This window comes from Lissotriton helveticus, chromosome 10, assembly GCF_964261635.1.
Source record: "Lissotriton helveticus chromosome 10, aLisHel1.1, whole genome shotgun sequence".
NCBI lineage: Eukaryota > Metazoa > Chordata > Amphibia > Caudata > Salamandridae > Lissotriton > Lissotriton helveticus.
Window position 1 is genome coordinate 225,947,170 of NC_136071.1, and position 20,897 is coordinate 225,968,066.

General features: G+C 49.9%; 1 protein-coding gene and 1 pseudogene across 1 annotated transcript in view; one reads left to right on the plus strand and one right to left on the minus strand.

Annotated features, from left to right (window-relative positions):
- SLC5A10 (solute carrier family 5 member 10) overlaps positions 1–20,897 on the minus strand; it is a 733,155-nt gene that overhangs the window by 660,276 nt on the left and 51,982 nt on the right.
- On the plus strand, positions 5,984–6,469 carry LOC144785216 (inactive phospholipid phosphatase 7 pseudogene; annotated as a pseudogene).

Genomic DNA, 20,897 nt, shown 5'->3' on the forward strand with positions numbered 1-20,897 from the left:
GTAGGAAATTAATTTGATGTTACGTTCCCTGGCCAGTACGGCCAAGGGGCGGACGTATACGTTAAACAACGTGGGGCTAAGTGTGGAGCCCTGGGGGACACCGGAGCCTAAGGGAAAACTGCTAGATGAGTACGGCGGGGCATGGACCTGGAAGGAGCGGTCAGATAGAAATGACACAAACCAATCCAGGGCTCTGTCCCCGACACCGATCTCCCACAGTCTCCTAAGAAGGATCCCATGAGAGACCGTGTCAAACGCTGCACTCAAATCCAGCAGAACCACGGCCGCGGTGTTGCCCATGTCCTGTGTCTCCCTTAGCTGTTCCGTAACGGCCAATAAGGCCGATTCGGTGCTATGTTTAGCACGGAATCCATTCTGAGACTCCTCCAGAATCCCATAAGTCTCCAGAAAATCTAGCAGGATGGAATTCACATGTCTCTCCGCCACTTTAGCCAATACGGGAGCAAGGAGATAGGTCGGAAACTTTCTGGTTTAGAAGGGTCCAGAGTGGGCTTTTTTAACATGGGGACAACTTTGGCATGTTTCCAGGTTTTGGGGATCGTAGCTGACTGGAGAGATTTGTTAATCAGCTCCCGTCCTTCAGTCATGATGGAGTCCTGGAAAAGTTTAAATAGCTCTGGTTTAACCGGGTCTTCTGGGGAACCGGACTTGATTTTTTAAACCAGGGTTTCCATATCTGTTTGTGAAATGGATGGGAGGGTATGGAGCGAATAGGGAAGGTCCAAAGGGTCTATGTTAGCTCTAGGACTCATCAAAGTGCGACCAGCGTTGAAAGAATTATACATTCCTTGAACTTTATTAACAAAGAAACAGGCCAGTTCTTTGCACTGTAGATCAGACACTATTATAGAATTGTTCCCCTCAGATGGCTTAGTCATCTCCTTCACTAGCGCAAAGATGGTTTTCGCGCGATTAGTGCTGGAGTTGATCAGCTCAGCATAATAGCCAGCTTTGGTCTTTTTTATCAATCTATGGTAGGCCTTGGTGGCAGTTCTAAAATTAGTCTTAGCACAGGAGTCATAAGACCGCCTCCAAATGCGCTCAAGTACTTTACATTGGTTTTTTTGGGCTGAGAGCGCCTCACAGTACCAGGGATGGGATTGTTCGCGTTTGGGCCTTGATATTTTCTTAGGGATAAAAAAATCTAAAGACTCATTGATCCACTCTATAGGCTAGATCCGCCTCCTCCATATTTCCAGACCAGTCTGGACGGGAGTTTTTTAGCCTGGCCTCGAATAAGTTACCGTCAAGTTTATGCCAGGGGCGTCTCCAGAGAGGGGGAGAGGGCTTCCTCCTGGGGCTACCTGGGATCTTAATGTCAATTTGTACCAGAAAATGATCTGTCCAACTGAGGGGGCAGGGGGGAGAAACCGTAATTCCCTGGATATTCGAGAACACCGGGTCTAGCAGATGGCCTGCCAGATGTGAAGGCCCTTCAACCAGCTGACATAGCTGGCAGACTTCCAGATCGTCAAGAAACTTCAGTGTAGCTGGGGACTCACGGGACTCAAGATGTAGGTTGAGGTCTCCGAGTACAGTGAAGTTAGCCGACTGCAGGATAAGTGAAGAAGCAGTTGAAACCAGTGACTCCTGGAAGGCACTCCCAGGGCCAGGAGGGCGATATATCAAAAGTCACGGTGGGCATGTGCTAATGACGGCCAGCGGCTGTCCAAACCCCACCCGCTCATTAATTCTCCCGCACAGCGGGAGAAGTATCGCAGCGCACACGAGATTAAGCCCGGGACTCATATATCCTCGCACCTCAAGGCATTACATTGGCTCCCAGTAAAAAAGAGGATTCGTTTTAAAGCTTTGGTGCTACTTTTCAAGGCCAATCACGGGAGCGGCGTGGAGTATCTCAGAAGGAGAGTCACCCATTATGCACCGGCAAGAACCTTGAGGTCATCCACTTTGAGTCTGGCATCCGTTCCCAGGATCCCCGATCAGGCGGTTGAACTTTTAGTTTCCAGGGAGCCCAAGCCTGGAACCTTCTTCCACTGACTCTCAGAACTGTGACCCACCTAGCCATTTTTAAGAAAATGCTTAAAACCTGGCTATTCCACATCTAACCTATCTCTCCTCTTTTCTAGTTGCAGTTTAAAACCAGGTCTCCCATTTTCAGGGGCATCAGCAGGTTTGATAGAGTGATTTTTAGCACCGGGACACCCTTGTTGAGTAGCTGTGAGCTGTATAAATTCTCTCATTCATTCATGGCCAAATTTAGGGGTCAAGGTATTCCTACCCTACCCACTTTTCTTCTCTTTATTTTTTAGGGGGCTCGTCATTTTTGGTGCTATTCGCGAAGATTGGCACAGCCACAATTATCACTATTTTGAGTCTTTTAAATTTCTCAACAACTACTGAACAGATTTACACCCATTTTTTTTAAAAGCATGATCTGCATAACCAAATCTAGCTTTCTGCCAAATTTGGTGTAATTCTGGGAATTAAAATGGTAAAATGAACTTTTTTTTAACCCCACCCCTTTTCTTAACCCCTGCCTCACGGATCACCTGAAACTTTCCATGGACAACAAGATTCACCTGCACCCTATTTTTGGAAAATTTTGTGAAGATTCATCAAACAGCACCAAAGATTATAGGCAAGTCAAAAAACGCTTTTCCTATGGAAACATGGTCCTAACTATAACTACCTACTGGTGACCACAAGTAGGTAATATATATATATCATATATATCTATTCACTTAAAAAAATAAAGGTTATTGTGACATTATAGATAGGTGAATATGTCTCTGACAACATTAATGTTTGGGGCTAAAAAGAAAAACACAGAAATTTACCAGTTATAGTTAGCAGAGCTAACTATAACTTGTGCCGCTGCCACGCACTGCTTATGACTTCATACATTACATCACTCATGACATGTTCTATGACATAATTTATGACATTACTCATGACATCTCAAATTACATCACTGATCCTAATCTTTCAAAAAGCCCCGGAGACCCCACCCACCAAGATAATATACAGCTACACAGGGGAGGGGGCATGCAGCCCCACCCACAAAACCTTCTTGGGCCCTGGGGGCCCAATGCAGTAAATATTGGGATGGGGCTGTGCTTTACTCCTCTCTGAGCCACCTTGCTTTATAATAGGTGGGTATCCCAGTTCCCACACAATGCACTCACCAACCAAACTTTTGGAGGCCATGGGGGGAGGCCCAGGTCCCCAGCAGGCTCCCCGCATGGTGCAGGAGTCAACATTGCTACCGCCTTGAGGGAGCAACTGTTTTTTGCATGCTCCCTGTGGGCGAGAGCAATATGTGTTGTGTTTCCCTGCTCGCAGGAGTGCCTGTTTAAACTGTAAGCTGTGTTTGCTCCTGTTTAGCTGGAGATTTATAAATGCTCCTCCAAGAAGGGAGCAAACACATGTTTACCTGACCCATGCTAGTGCGGACAGGGAAACTACTGTGCCCTAGGGATAGGCTCCCCAGGACACAGTAAGTGAGGAGGCCCAGGGCGATAGACTCCCCGTGTCATTAAAGGCTCAAGGAAGCGGGCAAGGTGGCTCTCTGCCTTTTATTTATGGTATAGTCCTGGGAAATGGGGTTTACCTAGGGCCTTTTTAAGACTCTGGGAGAGGGGGGGCACACAGACCCCACCCTTTTGTTTTACATTTCAGCCTCAGAGGATGAAGTCTTCGTCGCCTCAGTTGGCTTAGGGAAGGGGGCCCAATGGCCCCCTCCTTTTTATAAAATAAATCGGTCCTGGGGGATTGGATCCCAGGGCCTTCATATGCTCTGGGAGGGAAGCTGTGCAGAACCCCTCCCCTTTGTTTACAAATTGGGCACCAGAGGATGGTGTCCTGGGGCCACCATCGGGTCTGGAAGGGCCCCCTCCCCTTAATTAAATATACTCAGCCCTGAGAATGGGGTCCCCAGGCCTTAAATGGACTGGAAAAAGGGGGCACTCCTGATGCCCTTCCCCATATATTATAAAATGGTGTCCTACCATTTAGTTATTATGCTACAATCCCTTGGGATTGTGGCAAAAATTGCGGCTTTAAAAAATAGTTTGGCCCCCGGGGTGGTATCCCTGGGTTTCCGCACAGGGCCTAGCGGGGGTTAGGGTATCCTAAACCTGCCACCTTATATAATTTTTGGTTTTTTACTTAAGGACAGGAGAGTACGTTTCCAAGTCCATTCAGGCAGCCAGCAACATATTTCTCATGTTGCTGCCAGTCAATCAGAGTGCTCTGTTGAAAATGCATGGGAATGTGTGTTTTGGGATTCCCCTCCTTTTGCTCGGCCCCAGCTTGACGGATTACCCCGAAACTTTTCATACACAATCTAGGCAAGAAAGAGCACTCACCTTTTAGGAAAGTTTTGTGAAAATTCAGCAAACAGTGCCACTGGGTAATATATATATATTTTATATATTACCTACTGGGAGTAGGTAGGTATAGTTTGGACCTAGTTTCCATAGGAACAGTGCTTTTTGTTTTGCTAATAACTGTGGTGCCATTTGACGAATCGTCACGAAATGATCAAAACTAGTTTGTTGCTAGCTGGAAAGTGCTGGGGCGATTCATCAAGCTGGCGCCAAGAAAAAGCGGGGTGCCAAAATTCATTTTCCCCATGCAATTTTCCATAGAGATTTTAGACATGACTGCAGCTCAAACCACTGAACGGAATTACAGCAAATTTGGAAGAAAGCTAGCTCTTGGTGCAGAAAAAGCCCTTTTTAGGTCTCGGCCTGAGTAGGCTGCTCTTGCGCAGTCTCGCTGGGCGAGAAATTATGTCTTAGAGTAGGGAGGTAAACGAGCCAGCTCTTCTCCATTGCCATTGGCTAGCTTCCTAAACGGCGGCCAGCCATTGGAGAAGAGCTCTGCCTGTCACTCTAAGCCCCGTCCGTTTCGGATTGAGGGGCGTGTTTTTTGCTGTCCTTTCTATCTGTGACGTCATCAGTCACTCAACAAAAAACACGCCCCCCAGTCTGAAATGGACGGGGCTTACAGACTCCTGCTGCCCGTCTGCCCGATGCTTGTATTTATTTTAATATACCACAAACGCTGCCCGAAAGGCATTGGAGCATTCTCCAGGGAAGAGGGCAGTTCGTCCGCAACGTCCACCATGCGGGGGGCCTCGGCGGCAGGAGCGCTCTCCAGCTTGCCTTGTGGTTAATAGACTGGACCTGGTTAAAAGTATTGCATGCGTAATTGCCCATTTGACAGCTATGGAACTTTTATTCCCATACAGATTCTACTGTGAAAATGGCACGCCTGCTAGTAAGAGCAGGGGTCTGCACAGGACTGGCCCCCAGTTACGGCCTGCTCTGCATGTTGTTGGCAAAAGGGTGGGTGCTCGAGTGAGAACGGTCCTTCCAAAAGAGCTGCAGTTGGCACATGTGATGTAACCAGAGTCGGGAGCGGCTGTGTGCTGACCTCACTCAACCGGCCCTCCTCGCTGTCTTGGGACACACAACACTTGATTTAGAGCCCATAAGGGGGCCAGCAGCAGCTACCAGGGGACGGGATTAAGAGGGACGGGAAGGAGGCCCCCTTTGAAACTAAAGTCCCCGCCATGCGTCACTCATGCCCCATCGGGACTGAGCTAGAGACGAGGTTTAAATAACCCAGAGCCGAGCCCACCAAAACTCCTCATCCTGCACGGCTCTACCTTTGCGCTGTGACCATTGGCTATTTGGCAGTTCTGTCAGAGCCTGAATGGTGGACAGTGGGGCCAGCCACAGTTTCCTCAAGCTTGGTGGGAGAGGAACGTAAACAGCATGGACAAACCTTTTACTCTATATTTATCTGCTCGAGTCTGTAGCAAGCAGCAGGAGCTGGGGCTGCAGCAGGCATTCCAAATATATGAAGGCTCAAAAAGAAATATATTTCGGCTTCGCTTGTTTAACTGTAAAGGAAATACTTTAAAGAAAATATATATAGCATTTCCCTGTATTTTTTTTAATACAGCAGGTTTGGGAAGGCACAGCTTGCCATGCCTGCCCCTCAGAGCAGATCTTGAGCCAGGGACCGGAATAATGTCCTGAACAGACCAGAGTTTATGTCTTTGAACCAGCCCTTGCGGGGGAACCCGGAGAACCGGGGTTCGAGCAGGAAGCAGAGCGCCCAGTTTTCTCAGTTCACATCGCCCAATGAGGGCACCAGCAAAGACCGCCGGCAGTCCCAGCAGCTGCCCGAAGAGGACTGCATGCAACTGAACCCTTCCTTCAAGGGCATAGCCCTGAAATTCATGTTGGCCATCGAAATTTGCACGTCCAAGAGACTAGGGGTGTGCGCCAGCAGTGCCTTATCTTGGGGCAGTGCCCGCTCTATGGTCAAACTCCTCGGGGTCACCGGGCACGGAATCCCCTGGCTGGGGGGTGTCATCATCTGCCTGTGGAGGAGCAGCACGCTGGCTGGGCAGGAGGTGCTCCTGAACCTCTTCCTGGGTAAGTTGGCCTCCTTCTCTGCTGAGTGCTGATGATTCAGCGGGCCATGCTTCTGGTTGGCAAGAGATTCCGTTTCACTTGTAACTACTGTTTTCCAGTTCTGGGCTTCACTTTAGATATCATTCTACTCTGGTACTTTGGTGCAGTTGGGATAGGTGAAACAAACCAGGACAACTCCAAAATGTAACTATTTGGGAGAGATCACAATCTACACCTATAAAGATTCTGAGAGTTCAGTTTCTTCTCCTGAGAGTAATGTTGGTCATGAGACTGGAACGGAGAAAGCACAATGTAGGCATATAAATATTCTGTATGTGTGTGTGTGTGTTGGGCTGTGTGTGTGTGTGTGTGTGTGTTGGGCTCTCTGTGTGTGTTGGGCTCTGTGTGTGTGTGTCTGTGTGTGTGTGGCTCTGTGTGTGTGGCTCTGTGTGTGGCTGTGTGTGTGTGGCTCTGTGTGTGTGTGTGTGGCTCTGTGTGTGTGTGTGGCTCTGTGTGTGTGTTGGGCTCTGTGTGTGTTGAGCTGTGTGTGTGTGTGTTGGGCTCTGTGTGTGTGTGTGTGTTGAGCTGTGTGTGTGTGTGTGTTGGGCTCTGTGTCTGTGTGTGTTTTGGGCTCTGTGTCTGTGTGTGTTTTGGGCTCTGTGTATGTGTGTATGTGCGTGGCTCTGTGTGTGTGGCTCTGTGTGTGTGTATGTGTGTGGCTCTGTGTGTGTGTGTGTGTGTGTTGGGTTGTGTGTGTGTGTTGGGCTCTGTGTGTGTGTGTGTTGAGCTCTGTGTGTGTGTGTTGGTCTCTCTGTGTGTGTGTTGGGCTCTGTGTGTGTGTGTGGCTCTGTCTGTATGTGTGTGGCTCTGTGTGTGGCTCTGTCTGTGTGGCTGTGTGTGTGTGGCTCTGTCTGTGTGGCTCTGTGTGTGTGTGGCTGTCTGTGTGTGTGTGTGTGTGTGTGTGTGCGTGGCTCTGTCTGTGTGTGTGTGTGTCTCTGTCTGTGTGTGTGGCTCTGTCTGTGTGTGTGTGGCTCTGTCTGTGTGTGTGTGTGGCTCTGTCTGTGTGTGTCTGTGTATGGCTCTGTCTGTGTGTGTTGCTCTGTGTGTGTGTGTGTGTGGCTCTGTCTGTGTGTGTGGCACTGTCTGTGGATGGGGCTCTGTCTGTGGGTGGGGCTCTGTCTGTGTGTGGAGCTCTGTGTGTGTGTTGGGCTCCGTCTGTGTGTGTGTGTGTTGGGCTCTGTGTGTGTGGCTCTATATGGGTAGCTTTTTTTGTAGGTGGGTCTGTGTGAGGGTGGCTCTCTGTGTGTGTGTGTGTAGGTGGGTCTGTGTGAGGGTGGCTCTGTGTGTGTGTAGGTGGCTCTGTGTGGGTGGCTCTGTGTGTGTGTGGCTCTATGTGGGTGGCTCTGTGTGTGGGTGGCTCTGTGTGTGGGTGGCTCTGTGTGTGGGTGGCTCTGTGTGGGTGGCTCTGTGGGTGGTTCTGTGTGGGTGGCTCTGTGTGGGTGGCTCTGTGTGGGTGGCTCTGTGTAGGTGGCTCTGTGTGTGGGTGCAAATGCAATAGGACTCGCATTGGTGGGAGATTACGCTATTGGCATTGTAAATGACAATGCCATTTATTTATATGTTTTAAAAACAAAAACATAAATAAAAATAATGTCATGAGCAATGCCAATAGCTCTAACTTTAACAATGCCGAGACCATTGCATTGTAAATGCTTGTTGTAATTTGGTTTGAATCCATTCAGTAGTATTTTAGTTATTAAAGGAAAATGAATCTGTATATCCAGGGAAGCGGATTTGACAGATCTCATACTGAGATCTGATTGGCTGCCAGCACTTGAACACGGAAGTCTTGGCAGCCATTTTGGGACTCTGACTAAACCGAGTCCCCCCAAAAAAGGGAAGAAAATAGAGAATGGGCAGGGTAGGACTATTCTGACCCTCTAGGCCTGGTGGTTGGGTCCCACAGGGACCCCCTCGTGGCCAAAAGCATTTCTTAAAAAGATTGCGTTGGATCCGCGAATCTCTGCAATTTCTTTTTTTGTAAGACAAACGCTGTCTTCCACGCTTGTTTTTACTTCAGCCCTTAGGTGGGCCAGGTCTAGGGGGCAAATCTATATAAGTATATATATTTTTTATTTTGCAGAATTTTATATAGCGCGAACTAGACCCGAACCGAATCAGGTATCAGAGCGCTTTACATAGCACCAGTTACGTTACATGAGGACGGACACGCATTCATTTTTAGGCACGGGGAGATTAAGTGATTTGCCCAGAATCACAGGAGGTTTTGGCGTCGTTATCGAGACTCGAACCCAGATCCCCAGGTCCGAGGTCGAGCGCCCTAGCCGTTAGGCCAACTCCTCTCCAAAAAGGGAGAGGGGAGGGGGTGCTCACCGCCTCCTCCCTAGGCCAATTACGGCTCTGGGGACTGTCAACTCCCCAGGGCAAGGCCAATGTTTGTAAAGGGAAGGGGGGCCACCCTCCCAGGCCATTTTTGGCCCAGGGGACCACCACCTCCCCCTGGCTGCATAGATCCCCTCCTGGAGCGATTTTTTGCCCTGTGGACCGTCACCACCCAGGGCTGACTCCCTATGACCCGAGGTGCCCTCCCTCTAGACATAGAGGTTTGCTTTCACTTAGAAGGAGTTTGACAGTTCCCACCAAGCTAGAGCACACAGAAAGTACGCTTACAGCAGGCAGGAGCAGGTAAACTGCTCCCGCCCACTGGCAGCAAACTTCATCTGTTTTCCTGCCTGCTGTCAACTGGGCAGAAAAACAGATGACAAAAATGCTCCTGCTTGCAGGGAGCAGCATACTGCTCTCTGGGTGAGCACCCCCTCCCCAATATACTTATATAGATTTGCCCCCTAGACCTGGCCCACCTAAGGGCTGAAGTAAAAAAAAATTCTCAATACGGAGCAAAGAGCCTATAAAGAAAGGATACAACAGGCAAAACGGGCCTTTCTCACGAAACGGATTAAAGAAGCCAGCAATGCCCCGAAGGAATTATTCCGAACGGTGTCATCCCTGGCAGCCCCTAAAACTATAGAGCTACCCCCCAGTCTTCTACTCTGTGAGAATCTTGCCACCTTTTTCCGGGAAAAAGTGGAAAATATCTTTTCTCCCCTAGACAGTCTAGTAAGGACCCCCCTGCTAATTCGGGTCCGGAATCAGACAGTAATCCGGAAAAACTCCTGCAATTCACACCAATCAGTGAGAAGGAAGTAGCGAGCCGACTACTGAAGATAAAATCGGGCTCCCCGCACGACCCATGCCCGGCTGCAATCGCTAAATTAGCTCCTGCCACCATTGCAGCCGGACTTACTCCCCTCCTCAATCTCATGCTGGATAGTGGGGAATATCCCGCAAAATGGAAACGAGCTTCCATCCTGCCCCTCCTTAAAAAATCCAACCTGGACATTGTCGAGATGAAGAACTACCGGCCGATCGCAAGATTAACCCTTCCAGCCGAAATTATGGAAGGCAACTTAAATGCGCAGCTAAGTGCCTTTTTGAGGACAGGAGAACATCTAGATCCATCCCAACATGGTTTTCGTGCAGAACACAGCACGGAATCCGCCCTGATCAAGTCCGTGGAGACATTAGAAGAGTGATGGATGCAGGAGGCAGAGCCGCCCTGATCCTGTTGGATCTCTCCGCGGCCTTCGACACGGTCCATCACAAGCTGTTGGTGGACCGGCTGAGGGCCTGCGGAATTCAAGGAAAGGCATTGAAGATCTTACAGCCCTTCCTCTCCAATAGAACTCAGACGGTGGCCCTGGGAGACTTGGAATCATAGCCTTTTGTGCTTCCTTGTGGAGTCCCCCAGGGGTCCTCACTCAGTCCGACCCTTTTTAATGTGTACGTCTCTACCCTAGCCCCGGTTATTTGATCCTTTGGTTTTAATCTCACAGCATACGCAGATGACACGCAGATAGTGGTGTCACTGCTGCCGGGCGAAATAGTTAGCACAGCAGACAGGTTTAGAGGCTGTATGCGAGAGGTGGGCAATTGGATGGCTCAAAACTGTCTCAAACTCAACTCCACAAAGACAGAAGTGTTGCTCTTTGGTTCCAAGGATAATTTCTGGTCCCCTAGATGGAGGCCTGATGAAATGGGATCCCTCCCCTCCCCAGTTGCAAAGGTTAAAAATGTGGGTATACTGGTGGACGATTCTTTATCCTTTAAACCACAGATTAATGCACTATCCTCTTCCACGCATTACATCCTCAAAACAATTAGAAAAGTGCTCCCATATCTGGAGAGGGAGCATAGGAAAACTGTCGTTACTGGACTGGTTCTCTCACGTCTGGACTATTGTAACAGCCTTATGTTGAATGCCCAACAGGGCCTACTAAACAAGCTCCAGATCCTGCAGAACGCAGCCGCCCGCCTGATCACTGACACCCCTAAGTTTGCCTCGGTAGCTCAGGACTTGGTGAAACTCCACTGGTTGCCAGTCCGAAAAAGAATAGTCTTCAAAGCGCTTTGCGTGGTCTTCAAGGCCCTGCACGATCTGGGCCCTTGGTGTATGAAGCTGCTCTTCCACTGGCATAAACCAGCAAGAAACCTGAGATCTGGAGAGCAGGCGCTGGTAACAGTCCCTAGAGTCAAGAAAGCGCGATGGGGAGGCAGGAGCTTTTCCCTTGGCGCGGCAGAGGCTTGGAACAGATTACCACTCAATCTCAGACAATATTCGGACCTGCTGTCTTTCAGAAGAGCGCTCAAGACCTGGCTCTTTACTCACTAATATCTCAAACTCCCACATACACTGGTTCAATCACGTTGGCGCCAGGACACCTCCGGGTAACAGAGCGCTCTACAAATGTGAAAAATAAATAAATAAATAAATAAATGGGTGCAGGAGCAATGCCGGCAAGGACCACTGGGGCATTCAGGCCCCGAGGCCCCACACAGTGCATGCTGGGTGCCCTGGGTAGGTCCAGGGCACCCAGCATGAGGTGGCTGGGCCCCGGGTGAAGGGGTCCCTGGGGCTAAAACCAGCTCAAGGAGGGAGGCATGTGGCCCCATCCCCTCTTACTAATTGTCCAGGTCTCAGGGCCGAAATCTGCTGAGGGAGGGAGGCCATGTGGCTCCTCTCCCCTTTCAGTAATTGGCCAGACCTCAGGGGTTGGGGTCCCTCCCTGTGGACGACATTGGCCTGGGGAGGGGGCCACGTGACCCCCCACTGCTTGCAGTAATTGTCCAGACCCTGGGGATGGGGCCCTGGGGCCATAATTGGCAGGTGAGGGGAGCTATATGCCCCCCTCCCAGGTTACCTATATATGGGGGTGGGCCACAAGCAAGGCCATGTGGCCGACCCACCACTGAGCAAGGCCGAAGACTGTGTGAGCAGTGGTGAGCGGGGTGGGTGCCTGCGGGGGGTTGGCTGCAGGGCCTGGTGCAAGCCATGCCCTGTAAACATACCACCTCCACTCATGGGCAGAAGTGACGGGTTTCAGAACCGGTAAGGTGTTTAAATTTTAATTTGCGTTAAAATGTATGATTTAATCAATCAAATTAACATTGAATTAGTTTACATAATGTGCCTCAACTGTCTAATGTGAAAGGCAGAGAGGAACAGCCATGAACTAAAGTGTGTTGTTATTGGAATCTCCAATTGATTGAAGAGCTTTTAATGAACATATGAGGTGCATGAGGAGATAATGAGCAAAGTAGGCATGTAGCCTATACCCCATTGGAATTTCGTGTTTGCTGTTCCATACTGTAACCTTTGTAGCTTATTTGTGCTTATTTGGCATTAAGGCACTTTAAAAAGGAACGACAGACATTAGTCAGATATTAAAAATGTCATGCAGGGGGAGGAGCCTGACCAGCGACCAAGATGGCCGCGTAGGGAATCGGCTCCGCTGGCCGCCGTTCCCTGCCCCTATATCCTGCATAAAATCCTGGGTTCAAGCCCCACTCACCAGTCAAGGAGCTGAAGCGACGCCCATTGCGGCCGCCCCGGGGCATTTCTGTGACTCGGCGGCGGAGCGGCACCGCCCGTAAGCATGAGGCCTGGTCTGGCGCAGAGGCAGCGGCCTTGCGTGATTGTGAGGCCCCCGGGCAGTGCAACAACAGCGGGGGCCGCAGACCACCAGGCGTCGGTCCGGCTGGAAGTGAGTGGACTCCCAGGGTTCGCCAGAGGGCCCTGGCACTAAGTAAGTGGCAGTGCAACTGACAGAGGAGATTGAGGGCGCTCGTGTTGCTTCGGCCCGCCCCGGGGCACTGCAGAAGGAGACACAGCGATAACGCGACTACTCTGCTCCACAGACTGTCGGGGCCATAGGCTCTCTGCTACCGGCCCGGCCCCGGAGAAAAACACCCCTGCGACATGAACGGCACTCGCTGTGTGTGGGGGAGTAGTGCATAAGAGAAGGGGAGGTGCAGGCGTTGTGCACCGGCCCTGCCTGATCCTAAGCACCACAGGGGAGTCAGTGCCTAGAGAGTGATGAAGACTGTGTTGCCTTGTTGAGGCCCGTACCTGATGGATGGTGGCCAAATTGGGGAGAGGTCTGCCCGGGACGACTGGGGTGGGCCCCTTTTGATGGTCTGAGATGCCAGCAGCAGAATTACGGGGCCGGGAGAGCCCGCGGGGTGCCTGCTGGCGGTGCTGCTTCGGTGGGAAGGAGGATGCTTCATAGATGAGATTTGCATCGTACTGCAGTGGCGCACTCCCCAGATTGACAGGAGGACACCATAGAGACTGACTGCCGGGAAAGGCTACAACTTAGGTGGATCCCAGAGGAGTGCTCCGGCCACGCACTGTACAGAGGGGGACGGTAAAGGTACGCGGTGGTGCGGTGTGCTCTCAACAGTCTGGACACCTTGATCGGAGGGGGGACCCTGGAAAAGGAGTGAAACAATCGCTCTGCTGTTCATCCTTTCGGGGGAGGTGTAGTTTGACAGACGCGATACAAGCAGTGTGACCGGCTGTGGCCCAGTGGTGGCCCAGGGAGGACGAGATCGTATTCGGCCCACGGTAGGCATTTGGGGTTGGGGAACGTTCTGTGCCCCTGGCCCAGGAATTGAAGCGCACCCAGATTTGACCCCTCCAAAAAAAAGGGTTACAAGGTGGCGTCGCAACCGGAGTCGTATAAGCCACAGCCCCGGTCCTCCAAGGGGTCCAGGAACATCCAGTCAAACAGGCTGGATCACTACACCTTCCCTAAAGGGTCCCCAGTGGAATCGAAGAAGACTCAGCTGGGGAGTGATGAGGTCGCACCTGCCCCCACGGAGCCGACGTTGGCAGACCTTATGGCGGCCATCGGTGGGGCCCAGACGTCCCTGGGCCAGAAGATGGAAGCCTTGGACAGCAAGCTCGACACGGCCTGATTGAGATGGGGTTGATACGGGCGGATCTCACTAAGGCCAACGAGAAGGTGAAGACACTGGAGCTCAAGACGTCCAGCCTGATTGACAATGTGAATTCGTTGCAATAAGAGGTGCGAGACCTTAAGGCCTCGAGTGTCCTCGTAGATCGGAAGCTGGATGATTCTGAAGGAAGGGCCAGGAGCAACAACGTCCGTATCCTTGGGGTGCCCGAGAAATCAGAAGGCCAAACGCCAGATCTGTTCGTTGAAAATATCGTCCTCAACCACCTTAAACCTAAAGGCCTGAGTAATTACTTCACGATCGAACAAGCACACAGAGTCCCTGGGGGCAGGCCCAGGCCCGAGGCTCCCTACCGCCCAATGATTGCAAGGGTCCTGAATTTTCGAGACAGGGATGTGATTTTACAGGCGGCTCGGTCTGGGCCCCCTCTGCAATTTGAAAACGCAACTCTCTCCTTCTTCCCAGACTTTACTCAAATGGTACAGAAGCAGCGTCAGGGCTTTTTATCGGTAAAGAGGAAGTTGAGATATAAGGGACTCAAATATGCCATGATGTTTCCTGCCTTCTTCGGGTGGAGATCAATGGGAAGGTCTTGTTTTTTGATAATCCTGAGGTGGCGGCGGACTGGTTGGACAGTACGCATGTGGCTGAGACGGAGAGCCGAGATCGAGGCGAAGCGGATGAACAATAATTTAATGTACAATGGTGTCCGTTGGGCTTAATCAGTAGCATGTGGTGAACCGGGTGTGGGGCGGGTGCGTAACGGTTCCCCTGACTTGCCGCACTAGTGAGATATTGTTATAGTCTGATTTTAAAATGGGCTGCGGCGGAGGAGTGGGGGTTGGGGGGGTTGGCGGGTTCGTTAGGGCCCTCCCTCTATTTCCTACTTTTAGTTAGCTGTAGATAAGAGTTGGGGCGACATGCACACTGCTAGTTGGGGTTGAGCATAAGCTACAGGCAGGGGTGCAGGGTGGGGGGAGGGGGGGACAAGGATTGGGTTTTTTTTGCAATTGAGATTCTACTATGTTTCATTATCAGCAATTTATTGTTTTTTTTTATTGCATCAGGTGACCTTGACATGATTTACCATTACAATGTCTTCTGGTAGGCAGGGATTGGGGATCTCCGCACTCAGTTGGAATGTGAATGGGCTGGGGGACAAGATAAAAAGGGGGATGGTCAGTCAATTTATCAGGAGGCACTCCCCAGATGTGGTGTTGCTACAGGAGACGCACTTGGTCGGCAATCGCTGTATGGCGCTACACAGGGGGGGCTACAAATTGGTGGCGCACGCCGGATTCACCACGGGGTCTAGAGGGGTGGGTATCCTAGTGAGAAACTCCTTCCCACTGATTGTTCAGGCCACATGGGCTGATAAACTAGGTAGATACATTGGCATTTCAGGGTTGTGGGAGGGGAAAACTGTCACTTTTTTGTCTGTGTATGTTCCTCCCGGTCTCCAGACTGACACCTTCCGGGATTTGTGTGCAATTTTTTTAACTTTGCCTGTGGGACTGCTGATTGTGGGTGGAGATTTTAATGCGGTAATGGATGGTGAAATGGATAGACACCCAGCCCGCACTCTGATGCCGTCCCAGAGGTGGTTGTCAGATTTTGTAGAAACAACTGGGTTCACGAATGGGTAGCGCTTGAGGAACCCGGACAGAATGCACTACACACACGCCTCTGCTGAGTACCACTCCCTATCGAGAAAAGATTATGTCTTGGTGCCTGCGTCACAGGCTGCATGGATCCGGGAGGTGAGACATGTGGGCAGGGGGATTTCCGATCACTCCCCAGTCTGGATTAGAGTGGAAGTGGGACAGAGGGACGTAGGTAGGATTGCCCCTATAAATGCTTGGCACTGAAGAGACCCTGACACTAAGAAGGAGGTGATACAGGTCACGGAACGGTATTTCCAAGAAAATGAGGGAACAGTTGAGTCGGCGCAATCCCTGTGGGAGGCGTACAAGACAGTCATCAGAGGAGAAGTTTTGTCGTTGGTCTCAGGGGTGAAGAGGAAGGGTCAGACAGAGGTGGACAGAGTAGAGGCCGACTTAACGGAAATGGAGGGGGAGATGTCGCAGGCTGTCACTCTTAAGGGGTCGCACCGCTTGAGTCTCCGAGATGGATACAGGAGCTTGGCCAGAGAGAGGGCTAAAGCGCAGCACGCAGATACCCAGAGTAGGGTCTATGAACACAGTGACAAAGCAGGGAAGTTGATCGCGTGGCTGGAGAAAGGGGAGCGGACGTCGAGGTTGGTGCCCGAATTGCAAATAGCAGATGTAGGTAAAGTGACGGATCCACAAATGATTGTAGATTAATTCTCGGCTTATTATAAGTCGGTATATACGTCTGCAGGCACCTTTTTTGAGACGGACCGTGCGGGTATGATACGGGACATTCAACTTCCCACACTGTCAGAGGAAGAGAGAACATACCTAGACTCCCCCTTTACGAACAAGGAAGTGGCGCAGGCTATTCGGGGGGTTCATTCCGGGAAGGCCTCGGGCACAAACGGAATCCCTATAGAGCTGTATAAAATTAACGCAAATAAGATAGCACCATTCCTACGGGCCATGTTTGTGGAGTGCAAGGAAAAGGGCGAGCTCCCATACGATCAAAGAGTCGTGAATATTGTTGTTATCCACAAGGATGGCAAGCCAAAGCCAATGTGCTCTTCATACCGGCCAATCTCGCTCCTAAACGCTGAACCTAAGGTACTGGCAAAAATCCTGGCAACTAGGCTGGTCAAGGTCATCACCACTCTGATCCATCCAGATCAGTCAGGCTTCATGCCGCGCCGTAACACAGCCCTCAACCTACGGAGGCTACATGGGGTCCTGGGAGGCGCGTCGAGCATACATGAGCCGGCTATCCTGTTGTCCCTGGACACAACCATGGCCTTTGATAGGGTTGAATGGCCCTATCTATTTGCAGTGTTGGGGAAGTTGGGTTTTGGCCACGAATTTATAGGTTGGGTCCGTCTCTTGTATACAGATCCCCTCGCCAGGGTTGTGGTGAACAACCATAATTCCGCCGACTTCTCTTTGGAGAGGGGTACACGGCAGGGGTGCCCTCTGTCCCCACTGCTGTTTGCGTTGGCGATTGAGCCACTGGCGGCATGGGTTCGTTGGGACCGGTCGATTAGAGGGCTATGCTGGACGCTGGAGTGGGAAGATAAGATCTCGCTGTACGCAGATGACATTCTGCTTTATCTCACTACTCCCAGGGAGTCACTGATTAACTTCCTGGATGTCCTGGCCATATTCGGGAGATACTCTGGCTTCGCCATTAACTGGGTGAATTCGGTGCTATTCGTTCTCAGCGGAGATATGATAATAATCTGGGCCCCCCCTTGGCCAGATTCCGCAAGAATGTGGTGAGATGGAAGTCACTGCCGCTCTCCCTGTTGGGTCGAGCGGTATTGTTTAAGATGATGGCTCTTCCTCGCTTTTTGTATGCGCTCCAGAACACAATGGTCCCGGTGCCCCGCTCATATTTCACTGAAATCGAGTCCCTCCAGTGACAGCTTCTCTGGGAAGGCAGGCCATGCATAGCCTTTTCCAAGTTTAATCTTCCCTGGTATGATGGAGGGATCGGCTTGCCAGACCTCCGGAAATACTACTGGGCCTCCCAACTGGCGGTGATAAACCATGCTATCTACTCGTCTCCTCTAGACCCCGGATATGCGATGGACCATGGCCAGCTGCGGGGGGGGGGACTTTACTAGGGCCCTGTATGCTAGGAGAGGTCGGTTTCCTCTTGTCGGGCCGACGGCGCTTGCGGTCCACGCGCGGCATGCCACAACTCGCTTCCTTAAATGGGAGGGGAGACTTACTTTGGCAACCCGCTGTGGAGCTCAGAGAGACTGGGCAGCTTGTGGAAAACAAAGGGCTTTGACAGGTGGGATCTCATTGGCGTTTCACAGGTTAAGGACATTTGGGGGAAAGACGGGATCCTTACCTTCGACGCCCTGCAAGGTAAATACCACCTGCAAGAGAGCGAGCTTTACTGATACCTCCAGGTCAGGCATGCTCTACTTGCCAATATCCCCGGGGACGCCTCACTGCCGGAGGCCTCCCCATTGGAAGACCGGGTCCTGGACGGCCATATCCTTGAGAAAACTATCTCACTGATATACAAAAAACTGATCAACCATACAGGGGACCCATTGGTGATAGTCCGAGACCAGTGGGGTGCCGATGGCCTAGTATTGGATGATGAGGACTGGAGAGAGGCAGTCTCCTCCGCAAAAGTATTGGCCGTCCAAATGAGGCTTAGATTGGTACAACTGTTTAGTAAGAGGTCTCTGGTAATACGATTTTCACCACCGACTTGCATAGTTCCATGTCTAAGGATCGTCGTACATGCCATACTTGTACACAAAGAGTACAAGGGCAATGAAAGTCCTTAACTGAGATTTCTACGCCACAAAAAGAGACCTTCCGTGGCTCTGCGTGGCATAATACATTTAGAGTAACGCAAGGTAGCCAAGTCGCTGCCTGCCATTATTCTGCCCTTGGAAGGCGTTCTATGGGTGGAGCATGGGTGTTCCCATGCATGCACCCATGAGTTTGGCACATTCCCAGATTTATTAAGGGTAGTAAACCTGGGAACAGGTCAAAATGATATGCCTTCCCTTGGGAGACGTAACAAGGAGAAATAGCTTTTTTTCTCCTGTTGTTTTCCTCTTTCTGCCTGTGCTGCATTCTACAGCACACGTAGAAAGAGGAAAAAGAAACTGAGGTTTATTTTTGTGCAGGAAGGTGTCCCTTCTTTTACAAAACAATCCTGACTGTATTGTAGGCACACTTGCACCATGGTGTAAGGGTGCCTGCAATGGCTCTTGGAAGCCACAGGTAAACCTGCACAGAGAGAGCAGGTATGCACCATTTCTTAGTAGAAGTGGTAGATTCCTGCTCTCTCCATTTGACGCAGCGCAGCATGCTGTCTTGCTGCGTTGTGTTGTGTTGAAGCAAACATTTGTAAATCTGCCCCCGAATGTGCTGTATACAGAAAGCAACCAGTGGAGGGGATTCTTTTTCACTGCTGCAGGATTTTTTTTATCAATTTTAGTCCAGACCTATCCTAGAGCACTAGCCCGGTCTTACCATTTTCCTGGCAATTAATCTTTTTTAGTTGCCTGAGAGGTAAAGGGGAGTTAATATCAATCAAACAATTCAATTTACAGTGTAGTCCATTTGGCCACACATTATGGACCAGGAACCAGTAATCAGTAAGTAAGGTTAAGTAGGTTTTAGTACAAATTAAGGGCCAAACTGATGTATATAAATCTCAAAAGCAAAATGGAAAGGTACCAAATCACCACGAGTATGCTAAAGCGTCGTCTTAGTAGAATAAAGCATACAAGAGATTCAGTTGCATCAATACAGAGGATAAGAAATAGGATTTGATACTCTATGTACAGGTTTCGATGCTCCTGTCGATGCATGAATAAATCTTAAGTCACCTAAACCAGTCTTAAACAAAAGTTGGGAAACCTAGTTAAATCAAGGAAAGCAGGAAGGTGTCAGCCGAAGTTCTCCAAATCAGGGCAATGCATAGCATAAAGCCACACAAATTAAATAAAAGCAGTGAGGTCTGTACCCCTAAAAGTTCGAGAAAATCTACCTTAAAAACTAACAGTATGAGCACTAAGTAAATCCACAGAACATTTGAGAATTCCACTTCATCGACTCCAGTAGTTTTCCACCTTCTCACAATAGAAATTGGCAGCTTCACTGATTTTCCCATCCTACGGTTTTGACATCAGGACGACTTTGTATGTCTTCCTGCTCCTGATACAATATGAATAGGAGTCTTCTCTTAGTTCGTTAGCACATCTCATTCTTGCCACAACATCTCCTCCTGGACCTCACTTTCACTGACTTTGAGGTCATGTGAACACACCTGCATAGAAAGAATATTGCAGAGCAAGCAAAACTTTTACAGTAAAGGTTAAGCTAACTTACTAAGGCAGTCAGTGTACACTTTAAATACATGATCATAGGTGCACCTACGATTACAGAATAAATGCAAAACATTAATAAATGAATACATGAGTAAATAAGAATGAAATTCCAGTAAAAGCAGTAGAACTCGAAATGCACAAGTGTAAATGTGAATGAGAACTACAATTTGTAATATTTTAATATTATAATGAAACTATTAGATTAGTCGTTCTATATGAACAACTTCTTTCTACAGTCAATACACTTAAGCAGTATGTCTAGTACTTCACTCTACATTAGTAAGGTTAACGCACACAGTAGATATATTGTGCTAACGCATATATGCATTACTTCTTGGTGACGTATCGGGGTGGAGCTTAAATTGTGACTCTCCACCTACAATGCAAGCCAGAAAGGGGGGCGTTGCCAATGTTGGTTTGGTATTCAATATCCCTAGGGCTTCCTTAAACCCAAGACATGTCAACAATATTACACTGACGAACCACCAACAGGGCAAAACACATCTGTGGTTGTTGAATTTCTCTGAGGTATGTCTGCCTTTGGCTGACAAAGTCATGTTTAGAATATTCTACGATTTTTCTTACAATCACTGAAGCAAGCATAGCAAAAATATGTATAGAAAGCTTGGATTCTGAGGCAGGCCTTTCGGTAAAAAGGTTGCAGAGAAGGCTATGCAGATTAATAGCAGGAACCAGGAATTCTCTGGCCTCTAACACAGCAGTGGGGTGAAAGGGGAGGAGACAGTCGATAAATAAGTGTTCTGGGTTGGGGGTGGAAAGTGTGAGGAAGGTGGGGCAGGTTCTTGCCACAGCAGTCCTGGGAGAGAGGCACACAGGAGGGGGGAAAGAGTCATGGGGTAGATCGGGCATGGTGAGCACAAGACAAAGGTCAGCAGAGAGGGAGGCGTCCTCGGGAGATATGGAGGGTGTCAGGCCCCAGATTTCTAGCACAGGAAAGGGGCCCTATCTATTTTTAAGCTGTTAACAGGTATTGCAGTGCAAGTGTGGTACATTTTATTATACGCTTACTCTCCTTACTACTCTAAAATCTCTTTTGTGCCCTTCCTGGATTTCACGACTGCGGACTCGGCCCTATTGTCCCTGCCGGCCACTACGCCATGCCTCGCGGCCCCCGCTACGCGGGCGCCGCTCGTGGGTGCAGAACTTTG